Source organism: Heptranchias perlo, chromosome 15 (assembly GCF_035084215.1).
Source record: "Heptranchias perlo isolate sHepPer1 chromosome 15, sHepPer1.hap1, whole genome shotgun sequence".
NCBI classification, from domain to species: domain Eukaryota; kingdom Metazoa; phylum Chordata; class Chondrichthyes; order Hexanchiformes; family Hexanchidae; genus Heptranchias; species Heptranchias perlo.
Window position 1 is genome coordinate 58,030,385 of NC_090339.1, and position 18,913 is coordinate 58,049,297.

Below are 18,913 nucleotides of genomic sequence, written 5' to 3' on the forward strand. Positions count from 1 at the left end.
TCTCCATCAAACTATGCAAGGCTGTTTCGCATGTTCTCTTGATATCAATCTACAGTTAAGACAAAGCTCAGTGTCTAAATCGGTGGCTATAATGTATTCATTTCTCTCCCTCTCCACTGAATGAAATCCTTTCATCAAAGTTGAGAATCCAGAACTAGTGGTCATAGTCTCGAGGTAAGGGGTCGGCTATTTAGGACCGAGATGAGGAAAAATTTCTTCACTCAGATGGTGTGAATTTTTAGAATTCTCTACCTCAGGGGGCTCTGAATGCTCAGTCGTTGAGTATATTCAAGACAGATCGATAGATTTTTGGAAGGGAATCAAGGGATTTGGGGGGGGCGGTGGTGGAAGTAAAGTTGAGGTAGAAGATCAGCCATAATCTTACTGAATGGCAGAGCAGGTTTGAGGGGCGTATGGCCTACTCCTGCTCCTATTTTGAATCTTTGAAGGTGGCAGGACAGGTTGAAAAAGTGGTTAAAAAAGCATACGGGATCCTGGGCTTTATAAATAGAGGCACGGAGTACAAAAGCAAGGAAGGTATGTTGAACCTTTATAAAACATTGGTACAGCCAGAGCTGCAGTAGTGTCCAATTCTGGGCATCGCATTTGAAGGATGTGAAGGCCTTAGAGAGGGTGAAGAAAAGATTTATTAGATTGGTTCCAGGGATGAGGGACTTTAGTTATGTGGATAGACTGGAGAAGCTGGGGTTGTTCTCCTTAGAGCAGAGAAGGTTAAGAGGAGATTTGATAGAAGTGTTCAAAATCATGAAGGGTTTAGATAAAGTAAATAAAGAGAAACTGTTCCCATTGGCGGAAGGGTCGAGAACCAGAGCACACAGATTTAAAGAGATTGGCAAAAGAACCAAAGGCAACATGAGGAAAAACTTTTTTACGCAGCAAGTAGTTACGATCTGGAATGTACTGCCTGAAAGGGTGGTGGAAGCAGATTCAATCGTGGCTTTCAAAAAGGAATTGGATAAACATTTGAACTGAAAAAAATTGCAGGGCTTCAGGGAAAGAGCGGGGGAATGGGAATATCTGGATTGCTCTTACAAAGAGCCGACATGAGCTCGATGGGCCGAATGGCCTCCTCCTGTGCTGCAACGATTCTATGATTTCTTATATTTGTTTCAAATCAAACTGAAAACACTTGTAACATGCTGCAGTTTCTATTGCACCATTAGTGTTACATTGCACATCTAGCCACTTCCATAAAAAGGTGATGTTTACAAAAATCTCATGAAATTCTCTCTGCACAGCCTCCAAAAATAACCTGGTAATGATCAAGAAGTAGTATTTACGTTAGTGGGAACATCTTTAGTGAAATTAGATGTAACCCACATCAATTGTGTATCATGTAAGCAGCACGGATGCAAAGTTGTGTTGATGGACAAGAAACAAAGGGTTAGTCCGGGTTGAACATGACAACAGAAAAAGATCAGGACTTTGTACGTGCCAGACTTTATTATGCTTTTATAGTTAGATTTCAGTGTCAAGTCCATTTGTACACTCTGTTGATGTGTTGCTTCCACTTGTAAAGATATGGCATCACATTTACTGTTAAAAATGAGACTTTGATTTCTTCCGTTCAGGAACCATATCTATGTTTTAGATTACTGCATTAGAGACATGACAGCCCAAATTTGTTCATAAGGGAGATTAATGAATACAATCCGCAGAATAGATTCCTATCTTGAGAGTAGGGAATGTCAGACAACGTCTGATTGAGAACACAGTACTCTTCAGAACTGCAGGCAGGTAAATGTGCATCAAACAATTCCTTGGGGGCGGGGGAGGTATTACTATATGACGGGTTCCTTGCTCAACAAAATATATATACACCTTGCCTTTAATGTAGTAAAACATCCTAAAGCACTTCACAGGAGCGTTCGGACAAAAACTGACACCAAGCCACATAAGGAGTTTATAACAGTGACTTAAAGGAGGAGAGGTAGAGAGGCAGAGAGGTTTAGGGAGGGAATTACAGAACTTAGGGCCTAGACAGCTGAAGCATGGCCGCCAATGGAGGGGGAAGGAAATTGGGGATGCACAAGAGGCCAGAATTGGAGAAACGCTGAGATCTCAGAGGGTTGTAGGGGGTTACAGAGATAGGAGAGCAGAGATTGGAGGGATTTGAACACAAGGATGAGAACATTAAAATCGAGGCTTTGCTGGTCCGGGAGCCCATGTAGGTTAGTGAGCACAAGGGTGATGGGTGAACGGGACTCGGTGCTAGTCAGGATACAGGCAACAGAGTTTTGGATGAGCTCAAGTTTACAGAGGGTGGAAGATGGGAGACCGGCCAAGTGATCATTGGAATAGCAGAGACGGGCAATACTGCACCTCTAAGGCACACAACAAATCCAAAACATTTTACAGAGGTGAACTCCCTTCCTAACAGCACTGTGGGAGAACCGTCACCACACGGACTGCAGCGGTTCAAGAAGGCGGCTCACCACCACCTTCTCGAGGGCAATTAGGGATGGGCAATAAATGCCGGCCTTGCCAGCGACACCCACATCCCGTGAACGAATAAAAAAAAAAAATAGCCAGACATCAAGCAGTCTAGATGGAAGGATTTGGGTGGTGACTGAAGGCAAGATCAAAGAGGTAGGTTTGAGGAGTTGAGAGATGAAGCAAGGCAGAGGGGTTTAAGAGAGATTTCCAGCGCGAGGGGCCGAGGCAGTTGGTGGCTTTGAGCGGAGAGAAGGGGGTGAAAAGGAGGCCAGAGTTGGAATAGCAGAGGGTACAGGGCTAAACGAGATTACAGATTTAGGGACAGGAAACTAATGAAGGTTGACAAGCACATGGGGCAACAGGAAAATAGAGCTTACAGCACGACAGATTGAGTTTTGGATGAGCTGCAATTAGTGATGGGCAGAACCCAAGAGGCCGGCAGAGTATTGGAGTAATTGAATCTTTAGATACAAAGATGTAGACAAGCATTTCAACTGCAGTAATGGTGAAGTAGGGGATGGAATTAGGCAATATTCCCAAAGTGTTGTGTCCAATTCTGGGCACCACACTTTAGGAACAATGTCAAGGCCTTGGAGAGGGTGCAGAGGAAATTTACCAGAATGTTATCAGTGATGAGGGAATTCAGTTATGTGGAGAGACTGGAGAAGCTGGGGTTGTTCTGCTTAGAACAGAGAAGGTTAAAGGGAGATTTAATAGAGGTGTTCAAAAGTTTGAGGTTTTGACAGATTGAATAGGGAGAAACAGTTTCCACAGGCAGCAGGGGTCGGTAATCAGAGGACACGGATTTAAGGTAATTGGCAAAAAGTCCAGGAGAAAAATGAGGAGAATTTTTTCTTAAACACAGCGAGTAGTTATGATCTGGAATGCACTGCCTGAAAAGGTGGTGGAAGTAGATTCAATAGTAACTTTCAAAAGACAATTGGATAAATACTTGGAAAGGAGATACTTACAAAGCTATGGGGAAAGAGTGAGAGGGTGGGGGGGGGGGGGGGGGGGGGGGAGAAGAGTGGGACTAATAGGATAGCTCTTTCAAAGAGCCGGCACGGCACGATGGACCGAATGGCCTCCTTCTGTGGTGTATGATTCCATTATTCTAAGTGGAAATAGGAGATCTTAGTGGTGGCTAGAATGCAGGATTTATAGCTCAACTCAGAGTCGAACAGGACAGCAAGATGGTGAACTGTCAGCCTCAATCTGAGTGAGCAGCCAGGCCGAGGGATGGAGTCACGGGCTGAAGTGCAGAGTTTTTGGTGGGAGTCAGACAAGCTGTCTTTGGTCTTATGGATGTTGAGTTTAAGGAAGTTCTTCCTCATCGAGGACTTGATATTAGCTAAGCTGACGGACAGCACAGTGGTGGTCGAGGAGGTTCAGGGTGATGGTACAGAGTTAAAACTGGGTGTCATCAGCATACATGTGAAGGCTGACCCATGTCTATGAATGCTATCACTAAGGGGCAGCACGCAGACAACGAAAAGACAGGGCCTATAGATGGAGCTTTAGGGCACCCAAGGTGACACCGCAGTAGCAGGAGGAGAAAGCTTCACAGGAGATGTACTAGTTGTGTCGAAACAAGGAGGAATGGAACCAAGCAAAAGCAATGGCAAAAAGGACCAATGGTGGAGAAGGATGGAATGGGTTCACAGGTCAAGGAGGGATAACACAAGAGGCTCACAGACACAAAGGATGTCATTGGTGACTTTAATCAGGACAGTCTTGGTGCTACAGAGAGAATGGGAAACCATATTGAAGGGATTTGAACAGGGAGTGATGGGAGAGGTAGGCACAAATGGGTAGTGTCGACACATTCGAGGACATGAAAAAAATGGGATATTGGCGATAGGTTGAGAGAAGAGGTGTCATAGGTCCTTTTTTTGACAAGAGGGATGATGGAAACAGTCTTCAAAGATAGAGAAGGTGGCGTCAGATTGAAGACTATAAACCATCAATGATATGAGAGCACTTGGCTTTCAGGAGCAGTTGTAAAGTCATACAAGAACATAAGAAATAGGAGGAATTGGCCATATGGTCCCTCGAGCCTGCTCCGCCATTCATTAAGATCGTGGCTGATCATCTACCACAACTCCATTTTCCCGCCCGATCCCCTTAATGTCCAAAAATCTATCGATCTCAGTCTTGAATATACTCAATGACTGAGCATCCACAGTCCTGAGGTAGAGAATTCCAAAGATTCACAACCCTCAGTGAAGAAATTTCTCCTCATCTCGGTCTTAAATGGCCAACCCCTTACCCTGAGACTCTCCCAACCAGAGGAAATAGCCTTAGCATCTACCCTATCTAGCCCTCTAAGAATTTTATATGTTTCAATGAGATCACCTCTCATTCTTCTAAATTCCAGAGAATATAGGCCCATTTTACTCAATCTCTCCTCATAGGATAACCCTCTCATCCCAGGAATTAATCCAGTGAACCTTTGTTGCACCCCCTCTAAAGGCAAGTATATCCTTCCTTAGGTAAGGAGACCAAAACTGTACACAGTACTCCAGAAGTGGTCTCACCAAAGCCCTATATAATTGCAGCAAGACTTCATTACTCTTATACTCCAACTCCCTTGCAATAAAGGCCAACATACCATTTGCCTTCCTAATTGCTTGCCGTACCTGCATGTTAACTTTGTGATTCATGCACAAAGACACCCAAATCCCTCTGAATACCAACATTTCTTCGTCTCACCTTTTAAAAAATATTCTGCTTTTCTATTCTTCCTACCAAAGTGGATAATTTCACATTTCCCCACAATATACTCCATCTGCCGCCATCTCGCCCACTCACTTAACCTGTCTATATCCCTTTGCAGCCTGTGTCCTCCTCGCAGCTTACTTTCCCATCAAGCTTTGCATAAATCAGGAAACTTGGATACATTACACTCGGTCCCCTCATCTAAGTCATTGATGTATATTGTATATATTTGGTCACTGGTATATATTGTATAGATTTGGTCATTAGTATATCTTGTATAGATTGTTCAGATTTGGTTAGTGGTCAGGGACAGGAGGATGAGACTGCGAGTCAGGCAGGTAAGGGGATCCCAGATAGTGGTGGAAGAGCCTCAGCCATTACCTTGTCCAACAGGTACAAGTTGCTTGCTACCTGTATGGATGAGAGCAAAGACTGCAGGGAGGATGGGTAAATTGACCATGGCACCAGTGGGGGGTCATTCAAGTGGGGGGGGGGGGGGGTCATTCAAGTGGGGTGGGGGGGGTGGGGGGGGAGTAAAATGGAATGTAGTCATGTTGGGGATAGTATAGTCAGGGGACCAGGTGTCCCGAAGGCTGTGTTGCCTGCCTAATGCCAGGGTTAAGGACATCTCCTTGAGGCTGGAAAGGAACTTGGAGCATGAGGGGGAGGATCCAATTGTCGTGGCCCGTGTAGGAACCAACAACATAGGAATGAGGTTCTGCTGAGGGTATTTGAGGAGCTAGGGTCTAAATTAATAAGCAGAACCTCAAAGGAAGTAATCTCTGGATTACTACCTGTGCCACATGTAAATTGGCATAGGGACAAACAGATTAGATGTTAAATGTGTAGCTGAAAGAGTGGTGTGGGAAACAGGGGTTTCAATTCATGGGGCACTGGCACCAGTATTGGGGAAAGAGGAAGCTGTTCCGTTGGGATGGGCTCCATTTAAACCAGGCGAGGTCCAGTGTTCTGGAGAATCGAATAACTAGGGCAGTAGATAAGGCTTTAAACTAATGGGGGGGCGGGGGGAGAAGGGTGCTCAGGTAAGGGTAATTTTATAAGTCTAAAGGGAAAAATCAAGGCTATGAGCAGAGTAGCGGTTTGGATAAAAACAAGCAAAGTGTGTCAGGAAGGGACAGAGTTTAACAAAGGTAATAAGGCATTAATGACTAAGGTCACATCAGGGAAAAATAGTAGAAAATTAAAATTAATGGCGCTCTATCTGAATGCACGAAGCATTCGTAACAAGATAGGTGAATTAATGACACAAATAGGGATAAGTGGGCTTGATTTAGTAGCCATTACTGAGACGTGGTTGCAGGGTGACCAAGAGTGGGAACTAAACATTCCAGGGTACTTGATTTTTCGAAAAGATAGGCAAAATGGAAAAGGAGGGTGGCAGGGTAGTAGCCCTGATAATAAAGATGAGATAAAAGGCAGTAGTGAGAAAGAATCTTAGCTCAGAAGATCAAGATGTAGAATCAGGATGGGTGGAGGTAAGAAATAACAATGGGCAGAAAACACTGGTGGGAGAAGTTTATAGGCCCCCGAACAGTAATTATAGTGTTGGGCAAAGTACAAATCAGGAAATTAGAGGAGCATGTAACAAGACTAATACAATAATCATGGGGGACTTTAATCTTCATATAGACTGAACAAACCAAATTGGCAAAAGTAGATGGGAGGAAGAGTTCATGGAATGCATTCAAGACAGTTTTATAGAACAATATGTCGAGGAACCAACTAGGGAACAGTCTATTTTAGATCTAGTATTGTATAATGAGAAGGTTAATTAGTAATCTTATAGTTAAGGATCCTCTGGGGCAGACTGATCATAACATGATGGATTTCATATTGAGTTTGAGTGATGTGGTAAAGTCCGAATCTAGGATCTTAAATTTAAACAAAGCCAATTACGTAGATATGAGCAGCGAGTTGGCTAAGGTTGATTGGGAAATTAGATTAAAAGCTATGACGGTAGATGAGCAATGGCGAACATCTAAAGAAATAATTCATAATTCTCAATGAATACACAAGTATAAAAACAGTTAAGAGCTTCTACAGGCATGTAAAAAGGAATAGATTAGAGAAAGTAAACACAGGGCCCTTAGAGACAGAGACAGGATAAATTATAATGGGGAATAAGGAAATGGCAGAGATGTTAAACAAATATTCTGCATCTGTCTTCACTGAAAAAGACACAAAAAACATACCGGAAATATTGAGGAACCAAGGGTCTCATGAAAATGAGGAACTTAAAGTAATTAAGATTTTAGAAAAGAAAAAAGTACTGGAGAAATTATTGGGACTAAACACCAACAAATTCCCTGGATCTGATGGCCTACATCCTAGGGTTTTAAAAGAGGTGGCTGTAGAGGTAGTGGATGCATTGGTTTTGGTGTTCTAGAATTCCCTAGATTCTAGAACGGTCCTTGTGGATTGGAAGGTAGCAAATGTAACCCCGCTATTCAAAAAAGAAGGGAGAGAGAGCTATAGGACAGTTAGCCTGACATCAGTAGTAGGGAAAATGCTAGAATCTATTAAGGATGTAGTAACAGGGCACTTAGAAAATCATAATATGATTAGGCAGATCAACATGGTTTTATGAAAGGGAAATAGTGTTTGACAAATCTATTAGAATTTTTTGAGGGTGTAACTAGCCGGGGTATATAGGGGGAAATCAATGGATGTAATATATTTGGATTTTCAAAAGGCATTCGGTAATATGCCACACAAGAGGTTGTTACACAAGATTAGGGCTCATGTTAGCATGGATTAAGGATTGGTTAACGGACAAAAAAAAAGTAGGAATAAACGGGTCATTTTCAGGTTAGCAGGATGTAACTCGTGGGGTGCTGCAAGGATCAGTGCGTGAGCCTCAGCTGTTTACAATCCATATCAATGACTTAGATGAGGGGACCAAGTGTAACGTATCCAGGTTTGCTGACGATACAAAGCTAGGTGGGAAAGTAAGCTGCAAGGAGGATACAAAGAGACTGCAAAGGGATATGGACAGATTAAGTGAGTGGGCGTGAAGGTGGCAGATGGAGTATAATGTGGGGAAATGTAAAATTATCTGCTTTGGTAGGAAGAATAGAAAAGCAGTCTTTCATCTTTTAAAAAAATTCTAAGAAATGCTGGTAGTCAGAGAGATTTGGGTGTCCTTGTACATGAAATCACAAAGTTAACATGCAGGTACAGCAAGCAATTAGGAAGGCAAATGGTATGTTAGCTTTTATTGCAAGGGGGTTGGAGTATAAGAGTAAGGAGGGTGTAACTAGCAGGATAGATAAGGTGCAATTATATAGGGCTCTGGTGAGACCACACCTGGAGTACCGTGTATGGTTTTGGTCTCCTTTTCTAAGGAAGGATATACTCGCCTTGGAGGAGGTGCAACGAAGGTTCACTAGATTGATTCCTGGGATGAGAGGGTTGTCCTATGAGGAGAGATTGAGCAGAATGGACCTACATCCTCTGGAGTTCAAAAGAATGAGAGGTGATCTCATTGAAACATATACATTTCTTAGAGGGCTTGACAGGGTAGATACTGAGAGGTTGTTTCCCCTGGCTGGAGAGTATAGAACTAGGGGTCAAGATAAGGGGTCGGCCATTTAGGACCGAGATGAGGAAAAATGTCTTCATTCAGAAAGTTGTGAATCTTTGGAATTCTCTACCAGAGGGCTGTGGATGCTCGGTCGTTGAGTATATTCAAGACTGAGATCGATGGATATTTGGACGCTAAGCAAATCAAGGGATATGAGGATCAGGTGGGAAAGTGGAGTTGAGGTGGAAGATCAGCCATGATCTTATTGAATGGCGGAGCAGGCTCGAGGGGCCGTATGGCCTACATCTGCTCCTATTTTGTAATGTTCTTATATAAACAGCTGAGGCCCTAGCACTGATCACTGCGACACCCCACTAGTTACAGCCTGCCAAACCGAAAATGACCCTTTTATCCCTACTCTGTTTTCTGTTAACCAATTCTCAATCCATGATAATACATTACCCCCAGTACCATGAGGCTAATCTTGTGCAACACATGGGTTCAGAGCAATGGCCTAGTGGCATGGGGAGTAAGGTAATGGGGAAAGAATAGGAAGCTGCGCAATTAATGGTCTCAAGCTCTGAGTTGAAGAAATGCACAAGCTGACTGTGAACAATCAGGTGCGTCGAGCTCTGGGCACAATACAACCTGCGGCCCACTGTTTTAAGGGGAGAGGGGTACCGTTGATCACAAGCTACATCCAGCTGAGGGAGGCCATTCAGCCCATTTAACCAGCTGGAATAAATGTACATTTCTCCTGCCCAAACAATTCATTTAATTGAACCCTAGGAATTCCATCTACACCATCCTATCTGGAAAACCGGTCCAACTGCTGATCATTCTTTGTATGAAGGAGTACTTCCTGCCACCTGTCCTAAACTGACCTTTCAGCTTTTAACCAATGGCTCCTTGACTCTCACCTTGAAGTAGGGCTCCAGATTTACCTGATCTATACCATTTAAAATCATACATTTTTCTATCAAATCTTTCCTTTCATGTCTAAACAGTCACAGTCTCTCTCTTGTAACTCAATCTATGATGCCAGGGATCAAGCACATAAAGAAAACAAAAAGAGCTTGCACTTATATAGCACCTTTCACGACCTCACTACGTCCCAAAGCACTTTTCAAGTGACAAAGTACTTTTGAAGTGTGGTTACTGTTGTAATGTAGGAAATGCAGCAGCCAGTTTGAGCACAGCAAGCTCCCACAAACAGCAATGAAATAAATGACCAGATAATCTGGTTTAGGTTTTGGTTGAGGGATAAATATTGACCAGAACACCGGGGAGAACTCCCCTGATCATCTTCAAAAAGTGCTGTGGAATCTTTAACGTCCACCTGAGGGGGCAGACGGAGCCTCAGTTTTAACGTCTCATCCGAAAGAAGGTGCAGCACTCCCTCAGCACTGTGCTGGAGTGTCAGCCTAGATTATGTGCTCACATCCCTGAAGTGGGACTTGAAGCTGCAATCTCTGACTCAGAGGCGAGAATGCTACCTCTGAGCCACGGCTGACCTGTTTCTCCTCTACACAGCCTCCACGGCTTGAATGTTTCTCTCATGCCTTGGTGACTAAAACGGAACACATTACTCAAGGTTTGTTTTTGGCCAGGGCACTGTACAGTTTTAGCATAACATCTTCTGCCTTTTAATCTACTGATCCAGCAATATTAAGTACCTTTGTTTATCGCTGTTCAATAACGATTTGATGTGCAAAGTGCCACTTTTCCATTTCACCTTTAGCTACATTATTAACACCCGTTGTACACTTATGACACCCAATTTCCCTTTAAATATGCAGTCCCTTGTACTGAGTGTTGAATTTCATTTGCCATTTGAACCGTTGTTGAATTTCATTTGCAGATTTTAATTAACTCCTTTTGTTGTGATTGCTTCTGAGATTGGCTGCCTCTCCTCGGTTTATCATCTGCGAATTTGACCAATTTGCTCAGTTTCCAACTCCACGTTGTTAATGCAGATTAGGACCCTAAACCCAACTCCCCCGATACCACCCCTCCCTAATAAGTACCCACTACTTTCCTTCCTTCCTTCAGCTAATTCCTTATCCACATCCAGATAAGGATTGAACATAACCTCACTAATATTCCATAAGCACTTTGCCCATTATAAAATCGGAACACTTCTCAAAGAAATTTTCAGTGAACTCCTTCTAGACCAGTAAATCTCAAGAAAGCAACTTAAGGTTCACTTTCCTCTCACCTGTATCCCCAAATCAAACTCAAGAGAGGAAAAAACACCACACCTGCTCACAATTGCATCTCTTGGTAAAAAGTTAATGAGCAACCAGATCGACGTTTACCCTCCCATCTATCCACCTTCTATATCTCTTAGGACATTATAAGTCTTGCAGCGAGTGCACACTTCTTGTAAGCGTCACAATTACTTCCAGTCACATTTTGGCCTATTCGGAGTCACCACGAGCAACACCACAGGAAATCTGCTAGTAACAGGTAGATTTAATGGCCTGGAATTTCCTCCGTGGGCACAACCCAAAGTTAGACCCAAAAGTGCGCCCATTCTGCCGACGTCAAGTTACATTCAAATTCTATTAGAAAATGCCCAATTGTAAAAGGGGTGTAAATCAGCGTAAACAAATGAGGCCCAAGAAAAGCGCCAAACTCACAGCATATATTTCTTCCTTAAGTATGGAAGTTTAAGTTTCAACACATTTAACCATCATTCATGTACATTATGATGTGGAGATGCCGGTGATGGACTGGGGTTGACAATTGTAAACAATTTTACAACACCAAGTTATAGTCCAGCAATTTTATTTTAAATTCACAAGCTTTCGGAGACTTCCTCCTTCCTCAGGTAAACATTTACCTGAGGAAGGAGGAAGTCTCCGAAAGCTTGTGAATTTAAAATAAAATTGCTGGACTATAACTTGGTGTTGTAAAATTGTTTACAATCATGTACATTAGGCACAGCAGGTTTAGGAACCTGCAATCGGGGAAGCTTTACAATTTTTTAGATGACTTATGCCGTAAGAATACATTCAAGGAAACAGAAAACACAGATCAGGTCTCAGTGAGGATCAATTTTTGAAAATGCTCAAATAAATTGCAAACACCAGAAAAGTGACTTTCTTGCTGTATTTGAAAATCTGGTCATAATTTGAAGCCAGCCTCTGAGCAAGTGCAGGAAACTTGTACATGTAGCCACTGTTGTAATGTAGGAAATGCAGCAGCCAATTCTGCACACAGCATGGTCCCAAAAACAGCAATGAAATAAAGGTGATCATAGCTTTCAGTTGCTGTTTGAGGGCTAAATATCGGCCAGGACACCCGGGGGATCTCCCCTGTTCTTCCTTCGAAATAGTGGCCGTGGGATCTTTTACATCCACCCGAGAGGAGCAGACAGGACCTCAGTTTAACGTCTCATCCGAAAGACGGCACCTCTTGACAGTGCAGCACTCCCTCGGTACCGCACTGGAGTCTCAGCCGGGGTTTCGCGCTCAAGTCGCAGTCACAGAATCCGACAGCACGGAGGGAGGCCATTCAGCCCATCGTGCCCACTCCTTGAAAGAGCTATCCAATTAGTCCCACTCCCCTGCTCTTTCTCCTGCGCCCCAGACTTGTGGGACTTGTAAACCCACAACCTTCTGACTCAGAGTTTACCCACTGAGCCAAGGACGACAGCAGCTGCCACCCACACCATCAGCTTCACTGCCCGGCGCACCAAATTGTTTTTTCCTCGATACTAAAAAGGGCAGCTGGAGTCTGAGGCTGGAGCTGAGCTCAGTAAATGTCGCTCAACTGCTGCCAAGACCCAGTCTCATGGCTTGTGGACCCAGTCTCATGGCTTGTGGTCCCAGTCTCATGGCTTGTGGACCCAGTCTCATGGCTTGTGGACCCAGTCTCATGGCTTGTGGACCCAGTCACACCAGGTGACTGACTGACCACCCCCCCCCCCCCGGTCCTTCCGACATTTGCTGAGACCCCAGGGCCCGGCCCGGCCTCGGGCTACAGGCTGCAGCTCTCCCCCCCCTCACCTCACCTCACACAGGCGAGAGGGACAGGATCCTTCCCCACCCCGGGCCCGCGCACACACACACACACACTGACCTCGGGCCGCCGGCAGCCTCCCACTCGGGGCCGCACCGCTTCTTCTTCTTCTTCTTCCACCTTGGGCTTCGAAGTAAAACCCACGCCCGCTCCCTCACCCCGAACTCCCGCCGCCTCCCTCGACTCGAACCCTCGAACCCCCGCTCCCGCTCCCTCTCCCTCTCCCTCTCCCTCGACTCGACTCGAGCCCCCGCTCCCGCTCCCGCTCCCTCGCCGGCTCCGGCCCGTCCCCCCACTACTCACACACACACACACACACCTCACTTCCGCCCGCTGCTTCCCTCACTTCCGCTCTCACTCGCCAACCAGATACTGGAACACGTGATCATCATGCAATAATAATTATTAATTTTGGAATAATCACTAATGCAATAATAATTATTAATATTGGAATAATCACTAATGCAATAATAATTATTAATATTGGAATAATCACGAATGCAATAATAATTATTAATATTGGAATAATCACGAATGCAATAATAATTATTAATATTGGAATAATCACGAATGCAATAATAATTATTAATATTGGAATAATCACGAATGCAATAATAATTATTAATATTGGAATAATCACTAATGCAATAATAATTATTAATTTTGGAATAATCACTAATGCAATAATAATTATTAATATTGGAATAATCACTAATGCAATAATAATTATTAATTTTGGAATAATCACTAATGCAATAATAATTATTAATATTGGAATAATCACGAATGCAATAATAATTATTAATTTTGGAATAATCACTAATGCAATAATAATTATTAATATTGGAATAATCACTAATGCAATAATAATTATTAATTTTGGAATAATCACTAATGCAATAATAATTATTAATATTGGAATAATCACTAATGCAATAATAATTATTAATATTGGAATAATCACTAATGCAATAATAATTATTAATATTGGAATAATCACGAATGCAATAATAATTATTAATATTGGAATAATCACGAATGCAATAATAATTATTAATATTGGAATAATCACGAATGCAATAATAATTATTAATTTTGGAATAATCACTAATGCAATAATAATTATTAATATTGGAATAATCACTAATGCAATAATAATTATTAATATTGGAATAATCACTAATGCAATAATAATTATTAATATTGGAATAATCACCAATGCAATAATAATTATTAATTTTGGAATAATCACTAATGCAATAATAATTATTAATATTGGAATAATCACTAATGCAATAATAATTATTAATTTTGGAATAATCACTAATGCAATAATAATTATTAATATTGGAATAATCACTAATGCAATAATAATTATTAATATTGGAATAATCACTAATGCAATAATAATTATTAATATTGGAATAATCACGAATGCAATAATAATTATTAATATTGGAATAATCACGAATGCAATAATAATTATTAATTTTGGAATAATCACGAATGCAATAATAATTATTAATATTGGAATAATCACTAATGCAATAATAATTATTAATTTTGGAATAATCACTAATGCAATAATAATTATTAATATTGGAATAATCACTAATGCAATAATAATTATTAATATTGGAATAATCACTAATGCAATAATAATTATTAATATTGGAATAATCACGAATGCAATAATAATTATTAATATTGGAATAATCACGAATGCAATAATAATTATTAATATTGGAATAATCACGAATGCAATAATAATTATTAATATTGGAATAATCACTAATGCAATAATAATTATTAATATTGGAATAATCACTAATGCAATAATAATTATTAATATTGGAATAATCACGAATGCAATAATAATTATTAATATTGGAATAATCACGAATGCAATAATAATTATTAATATTGGAATAATCACTAATGCAATAATAATTATTAATATTGGAATAATCACGAATGCAATAATAATTATTAATATTGGAATAATCACTAATGCAATAATAATTATTAATATTGGAATAATCACGAATGCAATAATAATTATTAATATTGGAATAATCACGAATGCAATAATAATTATTAATATTGGAATAATCACTAATGCAATAATAATTATTAATATTGGAATAATCACTAATGCAATAATAATTATTAATATTGGAATAATCACTAATGCAATAATAATTATTAATATTGGAATAATCACGAATGCAATAATAATTATTAATATTGGAATAATCACTAATGCAATAATAATTATTAATATTGGAATAATCACGAATGCAATAATAATTATTAATATTGGAATAATCACCAATGCAATAATAATTATTAATATTGGAATAATCACTAATGCAATAATAATTATTAATATTGGAATAATCACCAATGCAATAATAATTATTAATATTGGAATAATCACTAATGCAATAATAATTATTAATATTGGAATAATCACCAATGCAATAATAATTATTAATATTGGAATAATCACGAATGCAATAATAATTATTAATATTGGAATAATCACTAATGCAATAATAATTATTAATATTGGAATAATCACGAATGCAATAATAATTATTAATATTGGGATAATCACCAATGCAATAATAATTATTAATATTGGAATAATCACTAATGCAATAATAATTATTAATATTGGAATAATCACCAATGCAATAATAATTATTAATATTGGAATAATCACCAATGCAATAATAATTATTAATATTGGAATAATCACCAATGCAATAATAATTATTAATATTGGAATAATCACCAATGCAATAATTATTATTAATATTGGAATAATCACCAATGCAATAATAATTATTAATATTGGAATAATCACCAATGCAATAATAATGATTAATATTGGAATAATCACCAATGCAATAATAATTATTAATATTGGAATAATCACTAATGCAATAATAATTATTAATATTGGAATAATCACCAATGCGAGAATAATTATTAATATTGGAATAATTACTGATGCAATAATAATTATTAATATTGGGATAATCACCAATGCAATAATAATTATTAATATTGGAATAATCACTAATGCAATAATAATTTTTAATATTGGAATAATCACTAATGCAATAATAATTATTAATATTGGAATAATCACTAATGCAATAATAATTATTAATATTGGAATAATCACTAATGCGAGAATAATTATTAATATTGGAATAATCACTAATGCGAGAATAATTATTAATATTGGAATAATTACTGATGCAAGAATAATTATTAATATTGGAATAATCACTGATGCAAGAATAATTATTAATTAGAATAATCACTAGTGCGAGAATAATTATTAATATTGGAATAATCACCAATGCGAGAATAATTATTAATATTGGAATAATCACCAATGCAATAATAATTATTAATATTGGAATAATCACCAATGCGAGAATAATTATTAATATTGGAATAAGCACTGATGCAAGACTAATTATTAATATTGGAATAATCACCAATGCGAGAATAATTATTAATATTGGAATAATCACTAATGCAATAATAATTATTAATATTGGAATATTCACTAATGTGAGAACAATTATTAATTAGAATAAGAACTAATGCGAGAATAATTATTAATTAGAATAATCACTGATGCAAGAATAATTATTAATTAGAATAATCACTAATGCGAGAATAATTATTAATTGGAATAATCACTGATGCAAGAATAATTATTAATTAGAATAATCACTAATGCAATAATAATTATTAATATTGGAATAATAAGTAATGCGAGAATAATTATTAATATTGGAATAAGCACTGATGCAAGACTAATTATTAATATTGGAATAATCACCAATGCGAGAATAATTATTAATATTGGAATAATCACTAATGCGAGAATAATTATTAATATTGGAATAATCACTAATGCGAGAATAATTATTAATATTGGAATAATTACTGATGCAAGAATAATTATTAATATTGGAATAATCACTGATGCAAGAATAATTATTAATGAGAATAATCACTAATGCGAGAATAATTATTAATATTGGAATAATCACTAATGCGAGAATAAATATTATTTTGGAATAATCACGAATGCGAGAATAATTATTAATATTGGAATAATCACTATTGCAAGAATAATTATTAATATTGGAATAATCACTATTGCAAGAATAATTATTAATATTGGAATAATCACTAATGCAAGAATAATTATTAATATTGGAATAATCACTATTGCAAGAATAATTATTAATTTTGGAATAATCACTATTGCATGAATAATTATTAACATTGGAATAATCACTATTGCAATAATAATTATTAATATTGGAATAATCACTAATGCAATAATAATTATTAATATTGGAATAATCACTAATGCAAGAATCATTATTAATATTGGAATAATAACTAATGCGAGAATCATTATTAATATTGGAATAATAACTAATGCAAGAATCATTATTAATATTGGAATAATCACTAATGCAATAATAATTATTAATATTGGAATAATCACTAATGCAAGAATCATTATTAATATTGGAATAATAACTAATGCGAGAATAATTAATATTGGAATAATCACTAATGCAAGAATAATTATTAATATTGGAATAATAACTAATGCGAGAATAATTATTAATATTGGAATAATAACTAATGCAAGAATAATTATTAATATTGGAATAATAACTAATGCGAGAATAATTATTAATATTGGAATAATAACTAATGCAAGAATAATCCTTAATGCAATAATCCTCAATGCAAGGATAACCAATACAATAATAATCATTAATACAAGAATCCTTAATACAAGAATAACCAATGCAAGAATAATAATCCTTCATGCAAGAGTCCAGTTCATCCATCCACTTCTCCTACAAGCTGTTGCAACCAAAATGTACAATCCTTACCTAAAATATATAGATTGAAAGAACTTGCATACATTTAGTGCTTTATCACACCCTCGGGACATCACAAAGCATTTTACATCTAATTAATTACTTTTAAAGCGTATTCACTCTTGACATCTAAGCAAATGTGGCAGGAAGAAAAGAACTTTCATCACTATACAGCGTCAAGATGTCCCAAAGCGCAATGAAGTATTTCTTAAATGTGGTCATTGTTATAAAGGAAACAGACAGCTAATTTGTGCACAGCAAGGTCCCACAAATAATAACAGTGACTAAACTTAAAAAGTAATTGTTTGGCTGCGAAATGTTTTGGGAAATTCTGAGGGTACGAAGGACACTACATATTTAAGTTCTTTTTCTTTCATTGATACAAATAGCCATTGTCCATTAAAGTATGTTAACACCATCTCATGCCAATCTGATGAAGTTAGTTTGTATTGTTGTCAGGTTTTAAAAACAAATGGATATTCCATGGTCAGAAGGCTCCAGTTCACATTTTATCTACTTAAACTGCTTAACACCTTAAGTGCCTGAGAAGAAATCATTTGATCCTTAAAGAGGCTTGCTTTGACACCTAATATAATTCCAAGTAGAATTGTTAACCCTGTCACATGCTATCCCACTTGTAGCACACAGTTTCCATTCACTCTGCTTCTGGAAACTGCCTGGCTGCTATGACAACAAGTTAAAAGTACTGGGAATAAATGGGAACTGTAACATCAACTGCAGTACCTTGACGAGGAACAAAACAGGCAGTAGCTTGTTACAGGTAAAGTACTGGAGGCCGCAATGGCTCCCTTGAGCAAAGTTTAGACCAAAGTTGCATTCCATTCCATGTAGTGTCCAACCCACACAATAGGTCAACCTGGAAAATGAGAAAAAGCTTCAAGAAAATGGACATCTCAAAAGTGTCCTGATTATCAACTCATAACATGTGAAAACAATGAACACTGTAACTAAGGCTGTTTGTTTGATACTTTATGTTAGAAACAACAACATCTATAGTGCCTTTAATGTAGTAAAACATCCTAAGGAGCAGTCCACAATAAACGCTGGCGTTGCAATTTTTTTTCACTTAAAAATAGACATTTTCTGAATTTTATCCAAAATTACTCTCTATTGGTTCTTCGGGAGTTAATTACATATCTTTGTATTGTAACTTATTTCTCTCGCAGCAAATAATCAATTGCTGGGAGAGAAAATATAGTTTTCTTTTCAT

At 38.0% G+C, this 18,913-nt stretch overlaps 1 protein-coding gene across 1 annotated transcript in view; it reads right to left on the bottom strand.

Moving 5' to 3' along the window:
- fam199x (family with sequence similarity 199, X-linked) overlaps nucleotides 1-12,916 on the bottom strand; it is a 28,261-nt gene extending 15,345 nt beyond the window's left edge. Inside the window, exon 1 of the mRNA XM_067997297.1 lies at nucleotides 12,806-12,916. The gene's annotated coding sequence lies outside the window, so the exon portion shown is untranslated. The remainder of the gene's footprint in view (nucleotides 1-12,805) is intronic.
- Nucleotides 12,917-18,913: the final 5,997 nt, after the last annotated feature.